Source organism: Mustela nigripes, chromosome 1, assembly GCF_022355385.1.
Source record: "Mustela nigripes isolate SB6536 chromosome 1, MUSNIG.SB6536, whole genome shotgun sequence".
Taxonomy (NCBI): domain Eukaryota; kingdom Metazoa; phylum Chordata; class Mammalia; order Carnivora; family Mustelidae; genus Mustela; species Mustela nigripes.
Window position 1 is genome coordinate 47,320,862 of NC_081557.1, and position 6,706 is coordinate 47,327,567.

General features: G+C 36.5%; 1 protein-coding gene across 1 annotated transcript in view; it reads right to left on the reverse strand.

The window, feature by feature from the left end:
- The window catches only part of LOC132011823 (olfactory receptor 52M1-like), a 34,332-nt gene that overhangs the window by 27,024 nt on the left and 602 nt on the right, over positions 1–6,706 (reverse strand). The window lies entirely within an intron of this gene.

Below are 6,706 nucleotides of genomic sequence, written 5' to 3' on the forward strand. Positions count from 1 at the left end.
ATTAAGATGTTGCAGTCTAAGTCTTCAGGAAAAAAAAAAACCTTTGGGTCATAGACAGCTGTTTGTTATAGCCCACGCCAAGTGCTAACAATGGACTTAGCAATCAGTATTAAGGATCAAATATTTTTATATTTATCTATAAGCTGACATTGCCATGCACATGATATTAGTTCCTCAGCTAGTGTGTAATATCATTAGAGATTGAGACTGGTATCACAATCAGAATACAGTCCTGAAGCATAAGCTAAGGTATTTGATTTGCATTTTGAGAATGAAAATAGGCCCATCCAAATTCTGGCCATTTTGGAAGTCTCAAGTCAAACACTAGGGTCTACATATATGCTTTAAAGAAAAGATTCTCTAACTTCTTGTAAGTGAACTCCTTAACTGTATAAAGAGATATATAATTTTTCAAAATCAAGTTAACATCTAGAATTTTTGTCCTCTAGTTCAAATATATAATTCCTGGATTGCATTAAATATTGGCATTGTAATAAAACTGCTATACTAAACTTTTAAATGGATTCAGTGTTATAAAAATATTTTGATACCCATCTGTTTAAAATAAGGATAAGATCTCCTTTAACAGTCAAACTTTACATCATCCTTCTTTCTCTGTAAACTATCACACTTGTCTTGAAAAGTGTTTTTTACATTGCCAGTGTCACAAAAAGCTTCAGAACTAAGGAGGGACCAAAAGAAAAAAAGAGAGAGAGAGAGAACTAAGGAGGGATACAAAGCCAGGACCAAGCAACTACATTCTCAGAGGGCAGTCTCAGCATTACAGGAACTCATCAACTAAAAGTGACTAGACACCTCCAAACTGGAATCTAACCCAAAGGAGAGGTCCTCAGATCCCTGGACTTTAGTCATGTCATTTGTGGAGATGAAACTATAGTGAGGGTAGCATCGAGGACCATTCTTCAGTCTGGTCCTGGTAAGTTTGGTCTCTCTGTCTTTAACTCACTTCCTAAACACAGGCAGGCAATAATCTCTTCAAAGAGTGGTGATAGAAATATTTTAGAATTCAACTCTACTTGATGTCAATACTACCTGAAACACAGACCAAGTGCCACTCCTGGGAATAGGGAGGGATTTAATGCCAAGATTAGAGCAGAAAACAGAACATGCTTCCCCAAGAAAGAGGTACAAATGGCTGGAGTAGATCTAGGAAATCCAAGTCAATAAAGTATAAATTCAAGGGTGCCTGGGTGGCTCAGTGGGTTAAGCCTCTGCCTTCGGCTCAGGTCATGATCTCAGGGTCCTGGGATCGAGGCCCGCATCGTGCTCTCTGCTCAGCGGGGAGCCTGCTTCCTCCTCTCTCTCTGCCTGCCTCTCTGCCTGCTTGTGATCTCTTTCTGTCAAATAAATAAATAAAATCTTTTTTTTTTTTTAATTTTTTATTTTTATAAACATATATTTTTATCCCCAGGTGAATCACCAGGTTTACACACTTCACAGCACTCACCAAATCACATACCCTCCCCAATGTCCTGGAAAACAGCATGGAGGTTCCTCAAAATGTTGAAAATAAAATCTTTTTAAAAAAATTATAAATTCGATCATTTACATGTGTGTATATATAATCACACATATGCAAATATTAGACAATTGATTATTGTATTTCTATAATTGTACATAACCTATAAATATGTACTTAACCATCACATACCATTATATTTTATATTAGGAAACCTACAATGATGTAAATATTAAAAGGCTGAAGAAAATAGCAACAAATGAATTCTAAGATTTTTCTCTACCTGAGCAGGCCATTTTGTGCTCCTATTTTGCAAACCATCCTTTTTAGACAATTAGGGATCTTGGAATCTACAGAATGATATATATACAACTTCAACATCTTCTGTAGTTTATGGATGTTCTATCACTTCCTGATTCCTCTGGTCTCTTATCCAACTTTGTATTTAAAGTTCTGAGGACCACTCCTGTTTTCATGTCATTCTTTTTTTTTATTTTGAAAAACAGTTTTATTGAGGTATATAATTCACATGCCATACAATTCACACAAAAAAGTATATAATTCATTGAATTTAGGATATTCACAGAAAAATACAAACATGAACAACAGTTAATTTTAGAACATTTCATCATTTAAAAAAAAAAAAGCCATCACATTCCCTAGCCCTGCATTCCCCCAGGAGCCCTGTGCAACCATTAATCTACTTTGTGTCTCTCTAGATTTGCATATTTTGGACATTTTATATAAAAAACATATAGTATGTAGACATTTGTGACTGATTTCTTTCACTTGATGTAACATGTTCAAGGTTTATCCATGTTGTGGCATGTATCTTTACTTCATTCTATTTTATGGTCAAATAATATTCCATTGTATGAACTTAACACGTTTTAAAAATCCATTCATCAGTTTTCATCTTCTGGCTATTTTGAATAATGCTGCTGTAGACATTTGTGTATAAGTTTTTAATGAATGAAAACACATGTTTTCATTTCTCTTGGGTGGACCTAGGTCATATGGTAACTGTATTTTTTTTAATTAACATATAATGTATTATTTGCTTCAGGGGTACAGGTCTATGAATGCTCAGTCTTACACAATTCACAGCACTCACCATAGCACATAACCTCTCCAATGTCCATGACCCAACCACCCATTCCTCTCCTCCCTCCCCAAGCAACCCTCAGTTGGTTTCCCAAGATTTTCTTATGATTTGTCTCCCCCTCCCCCTGTCCCATCTTTTTTCTTTTTTTACCCCTCCCTTCCCCCCCCAAACCCCCTTTGCCCTGCCTCTCAGAGTATTATGCTAGGTAAAATAAGTCAATCAGAGAAAGATAGTTATCATATGACCTCTCTAATATGAGGAATTTCATATCATTCTTGACTTTTGTTCTATTCCATGGCGATAGAAATGCCAGGATCCAGGCACACCTGGGTGGCTCTGTTGGTTGAGCAACCAACTCTTGATTTTGATTCAGGTCATGAGAGTGGGCCTCATATTGAGCTGCATGCTAAGCATGGAGCCAGCTTAAGATTCTCTCTTTCTCTTTCTGCCCCTCCCTGCCCTGCTCACTCTTGCTCTCAAAACAAAATAATTTTTTTTAATACCAGGCCGGGATCTAGCTATGTCCTTGGATTATTCTATCTACATAGGTGATCACATACTCTTAAAAAATCTGACTTCTAATTTCAGATGTGTGGCACCCCAAATAATATATCAAACATAAGTGTCCAAAGGAGCTAGAGTTCATAGGTCAGAATACCAGAGAAGAGAGAAAATGCATTAGAGATCTGCAGTCCATCATCTGAGTACCATTCAGTGATTACTTGGGAGGAAATTACCCAAAATGCAAAACCACCCCCAGAATATTAGAGGAAAAAATCTCCAGTTTTCACCCTGGACTGGGAATAGTTCTTTTCTCACAAGCCAGAGTGGAAATCCTCATGAGTCATCAGATTTCTTTTTTTAATTCCCAAAAATGTTTTTACTCAATGGTGGTAACAAATTAAGCCTAAACTCAAAGCTGCTCTGGTCCTGACTAACAAAGCCTAAAAACAAAACCGAAAGGATGAAGTGGTTTCATGTTTCAACAACTTAATGATGACCCAGAATAAATCTCAAGAATATATATATATATATATATATATATATATATATATGTATCCAGTTTCCAAAAGTAAAATTAAACATATCTGACATTCAATAAAAAATTATCAGGAAATACACATAAGAAAAACAAAAACAAAATTTTTAAAAAGTACAGATAATAAAATTAGTAAATAAGGAGGTTGAATATACAGTAAACATTTATAACTGTTTAAGAGGCTAGAGGAAAGATTGAGCATGTTTAGAGACATCAAAGATATAAAAAAATGCCTAAATCAAACTTTCAAAAAAGGAAATTACAATATCTGAGATAAAATATATACACTTAACTACTAATTACAATATCAGATGAAATGTACAATATCAGATTAAAAAATACAATACATGGATATAACAGACACAGCAGTGATAGGGAAGCATCCTGAACAAAACACTACTTAATTATATTCAAGGAATTGTGCTTCTTTCTAACATTGCTTATTAAAATATTGGGTGAAGCTTGTCTTCTTTATGTTCGTTTGCATTCCAACTCTGTCAGTTGGCCATTCTAAGTTATCAATGGGTTTGGGGCTACCATAGCTAAAAAGGATGTTGGCTCAGTCAAGGGTCCATGAAGAAGCATTGTTGGGGCAACTTATAGACAATTACTCAGGCTCCAAAAAGCCAGAACTGGGTGCAAGAATTGTTGGAAGTGTTATAATTAAGTTTGAATTAGTACACATTTTCCATATCCTCTTGATTTCCATATCCTCTTTTAGCTGTAAAAACTTCAACTCTAAAAATAGCATGTATGTATTCTCATACTGCTATGTTCCATCTAAGCACATAGTATTAATATATGATGATAAATCACCTTTGACTATTGTGAACAAAACTAGACATGCAGAACATTTTTTATTACATAGTAATTGATTTCATATATTACTAGACTTATATGTTGGACAAAATCACTCTCTGTGGAGGGTAGGAGTATCACCTGAAGGGCAGGTTCATTTCTGTACCAAACATAAGGACAAATCAGATCTTGAAGCCTGGAAATACTTATTTAGTCCATTTACTATATTCAGTTTACTAAATAGCAATGACAGATAATTAGTTTCCAAAATGTACTGTAGAAAAAAATATCCACAGACTCTGTGACTTATAACAATAAAAATGTATCTTTCATACATCTGGAGATTGGCTAAGATGACTCTGCTGGTATCAGCTGGATTTGCTTATCCATGCACAAATCAGCTGGGGAATCTGCTGATCCAAGGTGGGTTTGGTTGTTAAGGTTCCACTTCAAGCTGCAAGCTGATCAGGCAGTTCTACTCCACTTTTTCCTCTTATCATTGGATAAATGGGCTAACCAGAGTATAGCCTTATGGTGCAGCAAAGTCAGAAGATGACAAGCCCCATTGCACAAGCAAATTTCAGGTTTCTGGTTGTACCACATCTACTAATGCCCCATTGACCAAAGTGGTGCAAACAGCCAATCCCATAGTCAGTGAGGTTTTATACCCTGAGAGAGTAAGTATTTTTTTTTTTTTAATCTAGTCTATCACGCACGATGCCCCATCTCTGCTAAAGAAAACCAAGCAAGAGTTTGGGTAGGGTCTGGGAACAGTCAAGGGCTCTTGGTCTAGGTTGAAGGAAAAATTCTGTCCTGGGACATGCCCATTCTTTTAACACAAGCAAAAAGCAAGACAGACTAGACCAAGTTACAGGAACACATTTTGAAGTTTGTAATTATTGTGGAATATTTTAAGACCACTCAAACTCCAGTGGCTGAAGAAAGTCACATATCAATATTTAACATTCCAAGAGTGAGAAAATTCCCCTTCCATAGTAGATAGATGGGAGAGTAAATATCTGTGAACAATAATACAGCCTATCACAACTATATATTTTAACTTCTTTAGCTTCAGAAGTCTCAACTTCAAAAGGAAAGGGTATTAATCTTTGTTTCCATTATACATAGCTCAAAGATGGTATTCATCTCTTCATTCAATAAATATTACTAAGTGGTTTGAGAAAAAAATACATATGCACATGAAAAGTTATGTGATATAAATTTACATAAAGGAATGTCAAAAGCCTCCTTTGCTAAATGTTTGACAAAGGAATTGGCTATTAGTTCCTTGGACTTCTTTTCTGACTCCTACTGATTTAATAGAAGAAATAAGTCTGCTTAGAAGTGTAGCTGTTCAGGGGCTCCTGGGTGGCAGAGTCGGTTAAGCATCCAGCTCTTGGTTTCAGCTCAGGTCATGGTCTTGGGATTATGGGATAGAGCCCAGCATTGGGCTCTGTGCTGAGTATGCTTGGGACTCCCTCTTCCTCTGCACCTCACCTCTCCTCTCTCTCTCTCTCTCTATCTCTCCGTTTCTTTCTCTCTCTCAAGTAAATCTTTTTTTTTTTTAAGTGGATCTATCCAAATGTAGACCCAATAACATTGGGTGGTAGTAAGCTAATAGAGTGACAGAGGCATGAATGCCATTTAGAAAAGATATGGAAGCAGTTTTAGTACTTGAAGTATTGTTGGCCTTTGAGTCACAAAATGTGTGGTTCAATTTTTCATTCATAGTCTAGATGAAGAGTTCACCAAAACCTCAAATTCTTGTGCCATCCTCAGTCAATATTCCTATTGTCTTTCACCTAGATGACAATAGCACATTGGAAGCTTCTTTGTTTTCTTTAGTCATGTGATGAGCTTATGAGAATAGGAAGGTCAAATCTCTGCTATCAGTTAGGGTAAAGTTTGATCTAACTGCATCTGTGAGGAATGAAACCTCATTTCCCTTGTCATACTAAAGAACTGCCAAACATGGAGATTACAGTTTTCCTACTTAAGACATTTCCCTACCACCTCAATCCAACATCCATATACTCAATAGCATCTACGCATTCTTTCTCCGGAATAGACTGAACACATGGTCACGAATCTGCTTGGTCTTGACGCCATAGATGATGGGGTTAATCATGGGTGGAAAAAGAAGATAGAAAATAGCAAGAAGTATATGGATGTGAGGGGCAGCCTGGCGAGCCACACGGTGCATGACTGAAGAGATGACCACAGGTGTGTAGGTGGACAAGATTGCACCTATGTGAGAGACACAAGTCCCAAAGGCCTTGTAGCG